At 44.1% G+C, this 18,382-nt stretch overlaps 1 protein-coding gene across 3 annotated transcripts in view; it reads right to left on the bottom strand.

The window, feature by feature from the left end:
• The window catches only part of LOC135552561 (signal-induced proliferation-associated 1-like protein 3), a 110,182-nt gene that overhangs the window by 50,744 nt on the left and 41,056 nt on the right, over positions 1-18,382 (bottom strand). For all 3 annotated transcript variants that reach the window (XM_064984260.1, XM_064984262.1, XM_064984261.1), the window contains exon 2: positions 6,314-6,415. The gene's annotated coding sequence lies outside the window, so the exon portion shown is untranslated. The remainder of the gene's footprint in view (positions 1-6,313; positions 6,416-18,382) is intronic.

Raw genomic sequence — 18,382 nt, 5'->3', positions numbered from 1 at the left:
ATCGAGGGCGGTGCAGTTGCCATACCAAGCAGTGGTTAGGTTAGATTGGCAGGAGAAAATGCATAAAAACTAAAGTCATATTTATGTCAAATGGAGAAAAAATAAAAAAGTGTCTTAAAATAATTAAGACCCCAGAGTGTCTGCTATAAAAAATAAAATAAACTTGGGCTAAATGGCTTAGAATAGATCATCCTAAATTGAGAGAGAGAAAAATATTTCTCTGGACATTTTGCGCTGCTTTGGTGAAAATCTTAACTCTCTGCATTGTTCTCCTGCATTTTGTAAATGTGTTCACAACACATTTATTGATAATATGTTATGCAGGCTATACCAAAGGAATAGGCCACTTGGCATGGCCCTGCTGTGGGTTACCCGGTCAGCTCTTCACTGCCCGGTAACAGTCAAGTTGAAATAGCCTTTACGTAGTCTGTCACATGTCATCGTCACCATCGACGATGGCTCTCAATCATCTTCGATATCAGATACTATGGTAATATCGCCCAACCCTACTCTACCCCCTCCTTCTGTTCATTCTCACTCTCCCTTGCCATGTCGTCTTCAGAGAGAAACAGACGAGGAAGCACACAACTAGGCTACTTCATACTCAGCTAAGGAAGAGAAGGGTGAAAAGAAAATTGAGGAGAGAGGGGGAGAGGACGTAAAGTGGGAGAGAGCGAGGAGTTGAGAGACGGGGAGGAGGAAGAGAGCAGGAACGTGTTCCCTGAACCACAAGGACTCGCCTTAATGTGACAGTCACAAAGAATCAGGCTTCACCACCTCCCCGTCGCTATAAAAAGCCTCCCTAGACTCCTAATCTACCACTACTTTATTCAGGGTCTTCTCTTCTCCGCTCAAACTCTCGCTCTAATGTTTTAACTCGCTCTCTTTTTATGTGTGTCCCTCTACCTAGGCTAATCCATCTCCGTTTTATTCCGTCTCTTCTCCCGCTCAAATACGCTCTCCTCTCTTTCATCGCTCCATCCCTATCGGTTTCTGTCTCTCTCCACTCAGGTTTATGATCCGTCAATCCCTGTTCTCATTCCCATCCCCGACATCTGTCTCCAGTAAACGTATGATCCAGGCCATTTCTCAGTCTGACATCATTTAATGATGTTAGCTACTGGTACGCGGAAAGGGATGTTTTGTGAGGATCGTAAATCCTTTCCACAGAGTTTCTATTCATCATTCTATTATAACGTTGAGCGATCTCACAAGGCAGAGAGTGAATGACACTTGTGTACGCTCAGCACAATCCTCTGTGATTCACTTTTGGCATGCGGCAGTAGTATATACACACACCATGTACAAAACTCATTCACAGCGAGAATTTTTTTTATATATATATATTTTTTTAAATCAGCTGAGAACCAGATGACCTAACAAATGTATCATGTCTTATGTTTTGGGGAAATACAGGTGATTCCAAGAGTCCTGTTCTGATCCCGCTGCTACGGCACAAAGTCTTTCCTTATTCGGCGTGGCGGCCGCGATACGTTATCAGTCCCAATCCCAGATAGGCTCCAGCTGCAGCACCCTGAGAAAGGGCCCTTTATTCAGCTGAACGGCCGCCAGGAGCGAGTGGGAGTTCTGTCATGTCTCTGGGTGTCCACAACACCGAGTCAAGGCCGACAGACACAGTAGAACTGGGCCAAAACTACTACGCAAAAGCTGGAGGGAGGACAGACAGACTACCTCAGCCACACAACCATACGGAACGTGTTTGGCAAACACATCTCGTTATGCCAAGCACCGATACGTCTCTAATACGAACAGTTCCAAAACTGAAAGAGATGAGCCGCCGCAGCCCAAAATAGGAGGTGCAAGAAAAGTCCTCCAGACAGACCCGTTGCAACCCAAGGCACAGAGGATGGCCCACATAGAGGTGAAAGGGATGAGTTTTTATCCCCAAACAAACAGAAAGAGCTAAATAGAGATAAGTAGGGGAGGCAGAAAATGGCAAGTGCCATAAGATGCCATAAGAAACATAGGAAACATGAAGGGCTTTGAGGCCCCCAGGCAGACAGAGCGCTGGCCCCAACTACAGAAGACGTAAAGCAGGAACTGAATGCCTTTTAATTACTCCCAGAGCAATTAGTTTGGCCTCTGAAGATGCTTCCCCCGCCACCTCCCTCTCGGGGTGCCTGTGCACCGCGCAAGCCCTGGCCCTGGCCCACACAACGCAAACACACGCTGGAGCGGGTCATTACTCTGCTCACTCGTCATAATCACAGAGAGCTTCGAGAGAGCTACAGCTACCAGAGAAATGACTGTACACGACACGTGCTCCAGGTGGAGAGAGCTGTTGTTCCTGTATCATGACAATGCCAAGTGACCAAGGACAAGAAAAAGTCACTTGTGGAACAGACCGCCTCGCAGGACAATAATGCTTTTGAGAGCCTACGCATAGAATTGTGATATAATTAAGCAATAAGGCCCGAGGGGGGAGTGGCATTACATCGGTAACCAGTTTATAATGGCAATAAGGCAGCTTGGGGGCTTGTGGTATATTGCCAATATACCACGGCTAAGGGCTGTGTCCAGGCACTCCACGTTGCATTGTGCATATGAACAGTCCTTAGCCGTGGTATATTGACCATATAACACACCCACTCGGGCCTTATTTGTTAATTATATAGCATGTGGAATACACATTTGGACAGAGGTGAGAAACTCATACACAACAGCAGGTGCTTTCAGATACTTTGATCAAAGACACAAAGGCCTACACACACACACACAATCCATGACCTTACTACTATTAGGCCGACTCAAATGTAGGCTAAGCTATACAAAGACAAGAGTGACAACTTGAGAGGGTGACAGGCAGTGGTGAGTGACCCGAGGAGGGATTCTACAGTAACATAACATGAATAGTCTAATATTAGCTGTGGTGACGGTAAGATGGCGTAGTCGGTTGTGTCGGTCGGTCGGAGATGGTGATACATACTGGATGACTGGCAGACAGCCGGCAGCGACGAGGTATCACATCACAGCACTGCGATGACAACACACCCTGACAGGACGACAACCCTGCTCCCTGGGACTGACTACAGCTCAAACATACAGGGCTTGGGTCCGTATTCATAAAACGTATTCTCAGAGTAGGAGTGCTGACCTAGTGATCAGTTTGAGGTTTTATTGAATACATTATGTAGACAAGGGGGACCTGATCCTAGATCAGCACTCCTACTCTAAGACGCTTTATGAATACCAGCCCTGGTATAGATAGACTACAAAAGAGACTGGGCTGCGTGGTCTTCATACACAACCCCCAGGGCCGGGGTGGAATATACATGGAGACTAGAATTAAGAGCTGAAATAAATGTAGCCAAACAGTTTGCCAAAATGTTAGCGTCCTTTATCCTTATTAGGAGACAGAGTTGTTGTAACGAGTGAAAACTTGGACCTGATAATGAATGAATAGACGATTAGTGAGTGGTGGAGATGACTAGGACCCTTACTGTCGCTTCAGTGTGAATGGGTAACGATGCAGAATGTTCAGCTCGGTTATCCTCTGGTCGTTGGAGGGTTCCTGTGGTGAGTCTGTCTCAAGCTGTTCCAGGATGACCCGTCTCTCCGGCTACCTGATCTCACCCCACTGGCTTCCCCTGCAACCTGACCACAGGTCTGACTCGAGGGCTGTAACGTTCGAGCTGAAGTGGAGGCTTGGAAAACCTTGCACACACACTGCAGCCCTTGTTTACCCCCCCTGTGTCTTGGCGTGTCCTCCATGTCTGCTGTGCTTCCCTACTGAACCTGGCAGTGACAGGTCTTGTCAGGCTCTCGGTCTCTGTGCTGCCTCTCCTGGCCCTGCTGTGAAAGTCTCCATTGATTTCCTGTGACATTGTTTTGCACTCGATCCCTGATAACCTCTACTGTCACTGCTGTGGCATACTCTGTCATACAGAAAGAACAGAACACTAGCCTGGAGGAGAAGCCTGGGCAGCGAGCAATACACATACAGCCACGCATGCGTGCCGACAGACACGTGCACTGCGAAAACACATTTGCATTGCGTGCACATGCATATGAGAAGGGTGCATGGGTGGGGAATGAGGGGCAAACTACATTCTTCGCCGTCTCCACTTGGTTGCCTGTGATCTGAAGTAGGGTGAAGGGCAGTGGAAGTTTGGGGAGTTGTTGCGACGCAAGGTGGAGATACAGTGAAGGTCTCTACTGTGACATAGGCTTACAGAAATCCTTATATTTATAACATTAGGAGGTAGTAAGGTTTACACATCAGCACAAGGCAATGCGGCATCTGAACTTCTCCCCTCTCCGAGTGGATGAGATGAACCCCCACACCTACACACCATTGATTCGGCTTTGACGAGGCTTACTGTTACAGCTAATTTCTAAAGCGTGACCAGAGGCCGTCATGCTGAGTAGCGGTACTTTCAACCCCAATAAGAATCAGCTATGCAAATAAAACATCACTAAGACATTTGCGGCGACTTCAATTTACTACCACTTGAATCTACTGCTGTGGTGCAATCTAGCGCTGGGCTTTTCCCCTGGGGTAGGCAGCCACTTTAGAGAACAGGGGGAACGCTCCGACTTGGAAAGAGGGAAAGCTAATAGCAGTCAACTGCATTACTACTTCGAAAAGACTGTGGTGTGGCCTAGTGGGACGACAGTGGATTCAGACAGTACTGGACTTTGATTCAGACCACATTAGGAACATTGGCCATTAGTTAGTGGAGGGGGGAAATCAATAGTTATATATTACAATATTATTTTTAACAATATATAAATATATATATAAATATATACACACAATATATAAATATATCGTGCTGGTTGGCTGTACCAAAACTCCAGTATTATTCCTTCATAGCTGTTACTCCATCTTCGTTTTAAATAGGGGGGCAATTTATTTTCAGCACTTTTATTTACACGACTGATCAACACTCGTTTTCTCACCAAAGCACCTAAGTATCGTAATAATATCGTACCATGAAGTCCCTAGCAATTCTGTATGGATAAATGACGATACATTTCATAGGAGTGAGTAAGAGGCAGAGGCGAGATCAGAAAAAAGTGGACTTCTCGCAAAAATACCCTTCTAAATTCAAGAAACAACCGGTTACATTCTGAAATTGTTGCTGCTTGACTGCACTGAGCCACCGACATCCAGGGAAGTAGACATCCCACAAGGAATTATCTACTTTTTCAGTCACAATATGCTTTTACCTCATAGGACTTCCATGATATTAATAAAACGAAGCCTGGTTTGTTCTAATGTAAGTCTAACATGCTAGCGTAAGCCTAAGAGCTCCTAGCAAGCTACGGTTCAGCTAAACGTCAGCATTCAGCTAGCATGTTGATGTGAGGAGGACACAGAAATGATTTGGTTTAGCTAGCTAACTAGCTAATGTTACCTAGCTGTGAAGCCTATATTATTATATGAATGATACTGTACGATAAAGTGACTGTACTTTTATTCATATGGGAGGGGGTAAACGTTCATTATTGCTATGCTAACGTTACTTGATCATGAAGAATGTCGTTTGCTAGAGAGCTAGCTAACGAGTTAGCTGTGTATTTTCAGCTAATTTCATGCGTACGTATGAGAGAATAAACTTTTTTTCAGCATGTGCTTGTCAATTGTTGCATTATTCAAGTGTGTAATAGGTTTTAGACGAAAAGTTGCTTGGACTGTTAAATAGCTTGGGGCTTACTGGCTAGCGGCTACCGTGATATTTACGGTCAAATTTAATCTGCCGACCAAGAATGAGAATTGAAAAGCAGAAAGCGCTTTCGCTCCTCCGACTCTCCATGGCGCGGAGTGGGAACAGGGCCTATGACACAGCCAGACAGCAAACACACACCTTAACAGCCAGGGGGGTGAACATTGATAACACACTGTTACATAACAGAGGATCAGGTGATGCCCCAAGGCTAAGGCGGGTCGCACAGAAGACTTTCAGTAACCCTGATGGGAACATGTGCGTATATACACACTTTCACCCACATGCAATCTCTCAATGAGAGTAGAACCACATACAAATGCTGCCAACTTTTAGGCTACAAACAACAGACGCATAGAGGCATGCACAAATAATTCTAAAGCGCCCCGTGTCGGCTATGCAAACGAAACCCCAAACTCTACTGGTGGGAGGTGGGGTGTTTCACTGAGTATTGAACCAGTCTTTCAAGATGTCATCTGACGGCAATACAACTCTGTAGATAGGGATAAGCTTGCAACACACTTTCCATGACATTCCTTCACTTTTACAGCCAACCACTTATTGCCCTGCCGCTGTAAAATAATGACGTGCGCACACACGCTGTTGATACTCATTTAGCCTACCTGAATCGGGCGTGGTCCGTGCCTGTGTGTGTTGACTCACAGGTGAGCAGGGGGGGGGGGGTCAATGAGGCGGGGAAAGTCTCTCGATCACAGCTCTGCTGCCTGGAACACAAGAGGAACAAATGGTAGAAGTTAGAACCACTGTTCTCTGTTATTAGGTAAATAACTACCGCTTTTCCCCCTTCTTTTCTTTTTTCAAAGTTCAACGGCTGACATTTAGAGTGAAACATCAGAGAGAACAAAAGGCTCCAGGTAACCAGAGGAAAACTACACTTCCAAAATTGAGAAGAACTAAGCCAAAAGAGAGAAACACAAAGCAAAAGGTTCATTTTGCCGCTTTACTTTAGCAGATTCAGGTTGTTTAATTGTTAACCAGTAATTACATTCCAACTAGGCTGACTACGCTCTGATAGGGATGGAAGATGTATGAGGAAGCATTATGAGTGTGTACAGTCTGGCAGAGGGGTGTGTGTGTGTGTGTGTGTGTGTGTGTGTGTGTGTGTGTGTGTGTGTGTGTGTGTAGCTGCTGTAAGTTCCAGGCTCATCAGGCCAGCAGTGAGTCCATTGTATGTGAGGAGGAATGTGGATGCAAGGGACTCTTGTCTGTCTTACAAACACACACAAGTCCTACATCCAAACACTCAATGGCACACGTCAGTCTCCTAAATAGACAAACTCACTAGTTCCCTCTACACCATTCATTAATTAGAACCCAAAAGAGCTGACAATTAAGATCATCTGATCCTCCACAGATAAAACTCAGCTATAAAGCCTCTGTTCATTTACCTCTTCATGTAGCTACGACACTATACACGTCAAACAAAACATATTGAACAGATAGGATTTATCAGGCAGCATCCTCTGGCATTTCTCTCCCTCTTTCTGCCTTTCCCCGTCTCTCTTCCTTCCGCCCTCTTAAGGCCTCGACATGCTTCAGTTCAAAGTCGGCTTGGCGAACCGGACGGACGTGCTCGCATACTCCCTGAAAAGACCTTCAGTTGGAAAACCTGAAAAAAGCGGCAATAATACCAGTATTTTCCAATGAAAGAATGCGAATGACAACAAAGACTTAATTGAAGAATCTCTGCTGTTGACCAATCACCGTCGAAGGGTCGTCGACTTCGGCTACCGACTTCGGCTTGCCTCAATCATTTTGCGTGTGCGCCCGAACAGCCCGAAAAAACCCTTAACGGAGTCCAAAACGAACAAAATTGTCACAAAATGGCACCATCATATGAGCACAAACTGTTCCGAACTGTTTCGGCTAGGAAGCATGCGGACGCATTTCCTTCCCATGTCGCTGCGTTGTCTGTATTTCCCTCACTCGCCCTCTTATCTTGTCCTTGACAACTATCCCTCTGTGTCCTTGACCCTCCCTGACCCTGCCAACGCCCTGCCCTTCTGTACTTCCTGATTTACTCTTCCGTGTGCCCGGAATGTTCTCCTGAACAATACGACAGCAGCAGCAACAGAGTGAGCCAGGTGACTATTGCACTCAAAGTGGTAGTGCCAGTGCATGTGAGGTCGGTGTGTCGGTGGAGGTTGTCGGACAGGGGGCAAGCCGAGGGTAGGCTACAGAGTAGTGGGATGAGGAAGAGGGTTGATGTAGGCTCAGTAAGAAAAAGGGTGCCGGGTTGCTCAGAACCGGAGTGAGCGATGTGAAAGGGTATTCATGAAGGTTGGGTGATCAAATATGGGTGAGGGCGAGTTTAACAATTGGGCAAGGTCAACTATGGTACTCATAAAACACTGGTATACATATTGGCTAATCAAAAAAACATTACAATAAATGGGTGGGAAAAAAACAAAACCCTCAAATAACCACCATTCGTCTATACCATGTAATCACATTCTACAACTGGACAAAATGTGTTGAAATGGGCAGAGGCTACTTGGTGGCAAATCTCTTCTCATATCCTTACAGGTAGATGCAGCTTCAGTGTGTGACAGGTGTGCTTCTGTGGCTGTGTAGCGCGCTCTTGGAGCAAAGAGGAAGGGGCGGCGTGGGTGTACACATTGCAGATCAGACCCTATTTTAGATCAGAGTTTTTCATGCTGCGACTGCCATCGGTTGAAACATGCTCTTGAATACAGAGGGTGGGTGTCGTGGTTTGGCTAATAAAATGTACTAAAATGGGAATCAAATTTAAAATTTAAACTTTCAAAAAATGGTACCACAAAGATGGTTGGAGGTCCACACATCAGAGAACAGGGACATATGCTGTTTTAGAAATTATACTGTCAACCCTTCATAGGAAACCTATTGAAATCATAGAAAATATAGATAATAGAATAGACATGACCATTTAAGTTAACGGTGGATGGACCAGCGGCCATCTTTGCGGTAGTAATTCGTAAAACTTTTTTATTTATTTAACCTGTTGAAACTCTAGGGGCGCAATTTCATTTTTGGATGAAAAAATGTTCCCGTTTTAAACAAGATATTTTGTCACAAAAAGATGCTCGACTATGCATATAATTGATAGCTTTCGAAAGAAAACACTCTGACGTGTCCAGAACTGCAAAGATATTTTCTGTGCGTGCCCTAGAACGTGAGCTTCAGGCAAAACCAAGATGAGACGGCATCCAGGAAATGAGCAGGATTTTTGAGGCTCTGTTTTCCATTGTCTCCTTATATGGCTGTGAATGCGAGAGGAGTAAGTCTGCCCTTTCTGTCGTTTCCCCAAGGTGTCTGCAGCATTGTGACGTATTTGTAGGCATATCATTGGAAGATTGACCATAAGAGACCACATTTACCAGGTGTCCGCCCGGTGTCCTGCGCCGAAATTGGTGCGCAAAAGTCAGCTGCAAGTATTTTTCCATGGAATTTAGAGAAGAATACAGGCTTCCACGAACGATATATCAATGAAGAGATATGTGAAAAAACACCTTGAGGATTGATTCCAAACAACGTTTGCCATGTTTCGGTCGATATTATGGAGTTAATTCGGAAAAAGTTTGACGTTGTAGGTGACTGAATTTTCGGTTCGGTAGCCAAATGTGATGTACAAAACGGAGCGATTTCTCCTACACACAGACGCTTTCAGCAAAAACTGCGCATTTGGTATGTAACTGAGAGTCTCCTCATTGAAAACATCCGAAGCTCTTCAAAGGTAAATGATTTTATTTATTTGGTTATCTGGTTTTTGTGAAAATGTTGTGTGCTAAATGCTACTCAAAATGCTAAGCTAGCTTAGCATACTCTTACACAAATTAGTGAATTGCTATGGTTCAAAAGCATATTTTGAAAATCTGAGATGACAGTGTTGTTAAGAAAAGGCTAAGCTTGAGAGCAGGCGCATTATTTTCATTTTATTTGCGATTTTCAGAAATCGTTAATGTTGCGTTATGCTAATGAGCCTTTAGTCACGATCCCGGATCCGGGATGGGGAGATTCAAGAGGTTAATGGCGTACCGGCTATGGTGTACCAGCTAAATTGCAGTGGTCTGAAGTGATAGAAATAGAATAAATAGACTGGACTTAGGATTGAAATAACACCCACCCTGTATTCAAGAGTATGTTGTGTCTCAACCGATGGCAGACACCACACAAAAACCTCAGATGACATAAAATAGAGTCTAAGCTACAACATATACGAATGTGCAAAAGAAAAACGGATTCAGAAATTGTTGGATATGTGATGGCAGTCATTTTTTGTACATTTATTTCAAGAAATTTTACTGACCACTTCTTCCATGGACATGTACGGAAGGTTTTGTTCAAATCAAAAAGGATGCTGTCAAAAAAAGTGATTGAATTCAAATGGATTTACCCTCCATTAAGTAGTCCAAGTAGCCTAAAGAGGCTAGCTAAGCTAACATAGCCAGCTAGCAAGCCTATGGAGTCTACATGATGCTGCACCCCATCGCCCCCCCAACTCCATTCAGAATAAACAATAGTCTACCTGTTAGTTGCTCGTCTTTCTCACTTCGCCAACGTTTAATTCCATAATTTTAACTACATCCTGCATTGCATTAGTGAGCTCTCACTTCCCTTGCTACACATGGAGCGTCTGACTGTAGTGGCGTTCTGATTGGCTGACAAAAACATGTGAACGCTACCAGTCTTCCGACAGAGAAAAAAAGAAACAATATTTTCTGAATGGACATTTTGCACTGCTTTGGTGGAATTCTCCGCATGGCCGGAACGATACCAGTATTGCGAAAAACAATAATTAAAACAAAGCAGACCTAACTCTTTGATCCTTAAAAACCCGCTGTATGAAAAATAGTTTGCTATAGCTTGGGAAATACATAAATGTGAAGCTGGATGACAACATAATGATGTTTGCTTCCAATACTAAGGCTGTTTTCCTAAATAAGTTAAATCCGTTTTGTTTCTTTGCCACGATCCTTACATGTAAATCGGGATACTGGTATTGTCCCGGTCCTACTGTCTAGCCTACATTCCTCTATTGCTTTCTTTAACATATTTATTGAAACGAATAGGCTATATAGAAAATAGGAATAGGCAAATTACTCTGAATGTCACATGTGCTGCCCTGCTGTACGACTCGGTTCTTTACAGTGTGGCTCGTCAAGTTAAAACAATCTAAACCATCGTCTGTCACATCATGTCGCCGTCACCATCAGCGCTGGCTGTCACTCATCGTCGACACTACCGTAATGTCGCCCAACCCTAGTGAGGTTGATTGCACTGAGATGGGTGATGAGGTCAGACACCGCCAAATGCCCCAAGGTGGATCCCCATTACTGTCTGACAATACAGTGCCAATCAATACCAGTCAATTCAGGTCCGCTTACCCTTTGACGCAGAGCATAATAACACTCTTAGTAAAAGTGTGTGTGGGAAGAGACTGTGTGTGTGCGTGCCTTGAGTGTGTCTCACGACTAAACTAATGGAGAGTACAGTATCCAGAGCCTAGAGCCAGTCCTGATTATAGCTCTGAGAGTCAGCATTATAGCTCTGAGAGTCAGCATCAGAGATGTACAGCTTAGACTTCCCCCTACATCCCCCCCAAAATTAAAGAGTGAACACTTTCCAGCCATGGCTAACATTTCAGCCCATAGAGTAGGGTCACTGGTAAGCCTAGAACAGTTGAAATTGATAAATGCAACACCTAGGCCTACCTACCTTCCTATCTAGCTACCTAGGCCATGGGGCTTACAGGTATGTAGGATAATAGCCTAGCCTACGTTGCATTATAAAGCAACACAAACAAACGAAGACCCTCCATATAGCCTCCTATGCGTGCATGTTTAAATAGGAGAGCAGCTGTATATTTAGTGCTGAAGCCATTCTCTGGTTGCAGTGCCTGCCAGACATTGACCATCAAACAGCTTAGAGAAAAGGAAGTCAAGCCCAGTGCAGAGGGAGAGAAGTTGTGTGTGTGCTTGCGCGTGCGTCACTGGATCAAATCAGGAAATCGACCGCATGCTCTTGACTTATGAGTACGATGACTGGGCTTCTTGGTACCCGTGATCTGTGAAGTGGGCTGTAGCTACGCATGCTAGAGTGTGCATGTACGAGTGTGTGTACGGTGTAATATGAACGTGCGTGTGTGCCTTGCTGTATATGGCCGTACAGTAGGCTTAGTGAACAGGAATATGGTAATTTATGTCCCAGCGTGTTAAGAGATAGAGATCATCATCTCCTACAGCAGAGCAGGGTAATTAAACATCTCTCTCAGCGCGCTGAACGCAGTGTGACTGGGCCGGCCTGAATTAGAGACCAGACGCATTTCAAAGAGGACATGCAAATCGTACTTTACATATCATTAGTGGTTGTTCCAGCGCTGCTCTGCTCCATGGTGAGCCACAGAGAGGAGCATGAGCTGGCTGGCTTCCTTCCTCCCGCCTGTCATAGGCATTGTGTTGTGATTTAAACGGATTACTCCAAGCTCTGACTGCATTAATATTTCAGAGTGGGAGTGCTACTTAAAAAGCCGTCCCATATTTTTCTTCTTAAAACCAGTTTGAAGAGGAGCCGTTCTAGTCAGCTAATGGGTTTGTCAATGCAACTGTAACAGGCTGACTACACGGCCCACGTCGCGTGCGCGAGCGTTGCAAAATAAATGTTGAAATCTATATTATTCAATTACTGCTCCACACACTGCTCATGCTCGCCAACGAGTGTGTCCATTGCCACGGGCTAAAATAAAAGTCAGTTCTATTTGTGACGCAGATAACGCTGCAAGTCCTGCCTCTCCCATCTCCTCATTGGTTTATAGAGGCAGGTACCCACGTGCCATCTCCTTATTGGTTATACCCACGTGGGTGACTGAAAGACGAACGAGGTCGGTGGAGGTAATGCACCTAATTTATGAAAGTTGCCAATCGCAATATAAAGTCAAGAGAAGAAAAAGCCTGGATGAAAGAGAGATGACTAGAAATGATTCGGTTGACCGTTCTATGTGTGGATTAATTGGTGGAGTAGAGGACCTTGTGCATTTCAGGTAAAATAACATCAGTGTTTATATGCCAGAACAAATTAGCTAGCAACAGCAAGCTAGCTAAATAAGACAAATTAGCGAGTAAGTGCAAGCTAACTAGCTAAATTGCCATACATGTTTAATGCTTTCAACATGTCCCCAAATTAATATAATAGGGACAGTTTGTTTTGATATTTTAACCTGCATGTGGTGATCGCGTTTGGTGACAAAATACATTTTTGCACGATGGCGCACACGCGCAGCCGGTTTGGGTTCCACGTAAGGGCGTTGTCACACTGTTCTGACCTATAGTTCGAATCGGTGTTCAATTATTTTTTTAATACTGTATTTTTAGTTTCACATTGTCAAATGAACTAAAAATGCCTGAAACAAAACAATTCAAATAATTAGTTTATTGGAGAAAAATGCTCATATTAAATCCATCTTTGATTATCAAGAAGCGTAACGCGTGTATCCACAACTTCATATTACTCCCGCTTTGGTCTTCCAACAACAAGCGGGAGGAAACGGTGCAATAGCGGCTGCGATGTGAATAGGCTATATTCAGTAGCCTGTCCCCATCTCCCCTAATCAATAGTAATAACTTGAGATTCTGCATGAAAAGTGCTATATAAACTGAATGTATTGTTATTATTCAGCATCGGACACGCTCAATTACACTGCTCCATACAGAATGTTTAATAGATAAATCAGGTGATGGTAATGCTCGAAGTCAAACAACCAATACTACTGCGTTCTCGCCAGCAGCGAACTGAACCACAGCACAAAACGGAATCGGACTGAGTTAACCCTTTTTGACAGTACCACGGTGCGTTTAGTGCCCTGCTCCCGAGTGCGGATAGCGTTTGACACCAGTCCAAACAAACCGAACTGAGGGGGAAAACGTGCCAGAGTTGGTGTGAAAACCAATTTTGTGTGAAAGCCCCATGATACATACAAGTTTTGGTGTAATCATAACCTGGCTAACTTGGCCTGTACGACATCTGCTGTTCTTGACCCTGGTGGAATGGGTAGACTTTTTCAGCCGTTTGAAGTCACTGCCATTGTTATATGAATTCATTTCTGTTAGGGATGGGCACGTTTATTCTAATATCTGAACCGACGGTAGTATTAAATTACTTGGGAGAATGCTGCATAGCTGTCATCAAGGGAAAGGGTGTCTACTTTGAAGAATCTAAAATATATTTAGATTTGTTTAGACATTTTTGGGTTACTACATGATTCCATAGGTGTTATTTCATAGTTTTGACATCTTCACTATTATTCTACAACGTAAAAAAAAAAGAAAGAAAAACCCTTGAATTAATAGGTGTGTTCAAACTTCTGACGGGTACTGTATATAAACAGGACTAACTTACCAACGAAAAGGCTTTGTTACACAGCCAACGATAATAACTATATCATTCAACATAATAAAGCAAGTTGACAGTTTTTATTAGAGAGACCCATAAAATGAAGCACTGGTAGCCTACGCATACGGTATACCGAAACTTCTGTACCCGCCCCCCGCCCGAAGAATGAAGAAATGTTGAAACTGTTCGCAAAACGTCCATACAGACTAGAACACATTTACAATACAAGACGATACCGGTAGCTTCCAGCTATAAATGTAGGCTACATTTCCTTGCTAGCTTTACAGCTGAATTCATGACCCTAGTACTTTGTTTGTGGTAATACGCAAACCATAAAGCAAAAATATTCTGATTTTAAATTGATTGTCACCAAAAACGTAATTAATTCACCTCTCCCTCACCAACAAAAACGTATTCGTCTCCCTTGCCTCCCATCTGGTTTCCACTAGATTTCAAAGTCAGATTCCACTGGCACATACAGCACACACTATTATGAAAGAGATTGCTTCTATGCAAATGTTGTTGATCAGTACAATAAATTAATATGTTCTCCTAGCTCCCTCCCTCCCCAGAATGCATCGAAAAGTCAATGGCACTGGCCGTCAGTTATGAAGTGCCTGGTTCAAAGCACCTGCATATCCCGCTATAGAACCAGCGATAAGGAATACTGTCCGGGATCAGAACTTTATCAGCGAGACGGTAGGCGGGTAGTGCATATAAAACCGTCTCTATCTCTAACAGCGCCTCCATCGCTATTAACCCCAAAAGTGTGCTGGGAACCCCTGCAGAGAAGGGTGGGCAGCCCCATTCATACTCAAACACGGGGAGGTGAGATTGCCATGCTTTCATCATTTCCTTCCCCCTATTCCCTCTCGCTCCTCTTCCCCTCCGGCTCTATTTGAATGGAAATAAGAGGGTTGAGAGAACCCCTCCCTCTGCTAGATGTCTCTCCAGTGTGTGACGGGTTGCAATGCGTTCTCTCTGCCTGCAGTAGGGAGAGGGATACTGCTGTGAGAAGTACCAGACTAAATCACATGAAAAGCAGGTAAAAGGTCAAATTGCTGAATACAAGGAGTAGATGGAAGCCCTTATCCACTGATGGAAATGGACGGGTGGGGTAATTATCTGATCCTAGATCTGGGGTAAGGGGCCCCGCCACCATATACCTTTCGCAACCTCAAGGGTTGGTGAGGTTGGAGAATGCTGTGTTGTGTATGTACTGTATGGATACAACACTCCGTTCACTGCTGGATTGCTGTGCCGCCGGTTGCCATGGGAACCAGGGGCACACAGACAGAAAGAGTTACGATGTAGGCGTTTGGCGGTGAGCATTCAGAACACACAACCTGAGCGATAAATAAAAGATGTCCTGTCGTCCACCCCGCAATATGTCAATCAATCACAAAGGTGTCCTCGTCACTACATGCAGGGGAAGAGGGACCTAAACATGCATGCACACAGACACACACACTCTGCAGAGGAAATGCGGTCCCACTTGCACTCTCGCACCAGTATCACCTTTGTTATTAGAAGACGCAAAAATAAAAAGAGCCAGAGAGAAAGAAGAACGCAGAAAGTTTGGAACCTGGTAGGACTATAGTCAGAGAAGAGCCAGTAAAAGGAAATTAATGGACAATGAGAAACGCACGGGAACACAGAGGAGGAATTTGGTGAGTGGGATACAGTTGAAGACGAGGAGAGAGCAGAGCCTGGCAGACCAGGAACTCGGTGATGAATCAGATCGGGAGAGAGGAGAGATTGCCTCAAATTGAGGCTTCAGAGTGATGCATCACAGAGCTGCTGCTCCTACAGAGGCCCAGCAGTCCTTGACCCCACCTCCTCTCTGAGCTCCCTCTCCCCCCTTTTCCATGCATCATCTCTCACCCTTTTCTTCTATCTCCTGTGATCCTTGAACCCCTCCTCTCTTTCCTCCCAGCTGGCCTCCTCTATCTGAGAAGGATTCTTTAACAACCACAGGCTGTGCTGCTTTAAAACACAAGCCGTGCTGCTTTAAAACCACACAATGCAACGTGTTTTAAATTGCTCTACATTCTTCAAAAGGCGATGGTAATCGTACTCTTAAATACGCATTCATCTGTTACTTGTGTCTGTTTCCCTAATATAATCTACTTGATATATCTTCCTTTATTATTTTCCCCTAACCTAATTGGAGTAAACTAATAGACAACAACTCTTAGGCTTCTACTTCCAGCGTATACATACTGTATACATTTCACGGACACAATAGTTCCTACAGATTGCAAATGAAAGAAACATTTTTGCTAAGAGTTTTATTATATTGTTTATCAATTGACTATGACTTTTCAAATCACTCAGCAGTGCCATTTGCAGAGTTATCTTCAGGTAAATGTTGCAATTCAGTCTTTCCTGAACCTGCGACCAAAAACAAGCTACAAATAGACAGTACCAAAAGAAATAATCTAATGATTCGGTTTCTTCGCAGCAAAATCTGCAGGGCTGGGAGGGATGGATGGATGGATGGATGGATGGATGGCTGGCTGGATGTATGTATGTATATGTATATATATATGTATATATAACATTCTATTGGTTGCAATACATTTGGATAATAAATTAAATTGAAGAAAAAAAGTTTTGAATCCGGCGTTGTTTTTTGTCTCAGTGCCATGGAATCGGTACATTGAAAATCTCTTTCCAACTATTTTGCAATCAATTTATTCATTTATTTGTATTTAACCTTTATTTAACTAGGCAAGTCAGTTAATTAAGAACAAATTCTAATTTGCAGTGGCAGCCTATCCCGGCCAAACCGGAAGAAGCTGGGCCAATTGTGCGCCGCCCTACGGGACTCCCAACCACAGCCGGATGTGACGCAGCCTGGATTCGAACCAGAGACTGTAGTGATGCCTCTTGCACTGAGATGCAGCGCCTTTGACAGCTGTGCCACTCGGGAGCCCTACATGGCACAGCTGTCCATTTTTTGGTCCTTAAATTAAACTGGTATACTTTATCACAATTTTCAATTTTGGTCTTTAATGCAGGGCCAAGTTACTTACTTTTCCCCCCTTCCACTTGCCTCCCATTTTTGTGGTAATGCTGCAATTAGTTGGTTGTAATTTTAGGTAGAGCAGACATTTCCATCTAATTTTGTTACCTGCATGTGTGACTGACAACTCCACCAGTCCTATTTATGATATCATTTACAAAGATAGCTTTGTAAAAAATAAATCTCCAAAAATAATGCTTTATTTTTCTATCAATTAGTATATTGGAGTTTAACCATTTCTCATAATATTTCTCATAATATTCGTTCTGTCTTTTCTGGTGGACGAAACCGAAATTGCAACCAACTTTCTATGGCTTGTGTTAAAAATAGTGATATTTTGGAGATGATTTCATTTTCAAATAACCGAAAAGGGAAAAAAGCCATGTCTCTCTCTCGTCTCTCTGGAGCAGACATATGGTGAGCAATATGTTTGGAACATCGAATCGCAATTAAAAATCACAGTATCGAATCATAATACATATAGAATCGTATCTGCACCAAAGTATCGTGATATCGCATCGTGATGTCCCTGAGAAATTCCCAGCCCTAATTCTAACACATATTCTAGACACGGTTTTAAAGACAACGGGGCTATGCTTGTACACCGAGCAGGAGATAATAATCCCAGTGTCTCAACACAGTACACACCGTGTCCAGAGTAACACCTACCCATTTTCCTCCGCCACACAGGGGTAACGAGTGGCGTCAGGTTGGTAGGTGTCAACACACACAGGGCTTATTACCATCTACCTGCTGCTTGAGGAGCCAGCAGACAGACCGACTGACACACACATTCTAATAGTGGGGGTTACCCTTGACCTGAACCCCTCCCCCGCCATAAGGACGATAACATTAAGTCATGAGTCATGATGACAAACCATTGTTTAGGCTAGGTCAAGGAAGCATAACGATGGGGTAGGTAGACATAACAGAAGCCTACTAGCTTACTTAAGTAATGCTTGTGAAATAATGACCAAGCTCCTCCGCCCCTGCGCTGTTGGCCTGAGGTCCTCCCTACACGGTCTGGGAACGACGGGCCAGCGGGGTGTTTTAGACCCTCACAGCTGCTGCATGTTCCCATGGAGGTGTCCCTCCCAGGAGAAAACAGGGGGATAGTGTTGTGCCGCACGGATTAGCCCCTAAACAGATTTTGGGCTACTCTCAGCCGACAGGCATAGTTGACTACTAGGCCCAAAAAATAAAAATGCATGGCAGAAATACGGGGATTTATTTTGTCTTTCCGGCATGTGCCATCTTTTGGCCTAGTTTTGGAAAA

Source organism: Oncorhynchus masou, chromosome 13 (assembly GCF_036934945.1).
Source record: "Oncorhynchus masou masou isolate Uvic2021 chromosome 13, UVic_Omas_1.1, whole genome shotgun sequence".
Taxonomy (NCBI): domain Eukaryota; kingdom Metazoa; phylum Chordata; class Actinopteri; order Salmoniformes; family Salmonidae; genus Oncorhynchus; species Oncorhynchus masou.
This window is presented reverse-complemented; position numbering and strand designations above follow the sequence as displayed.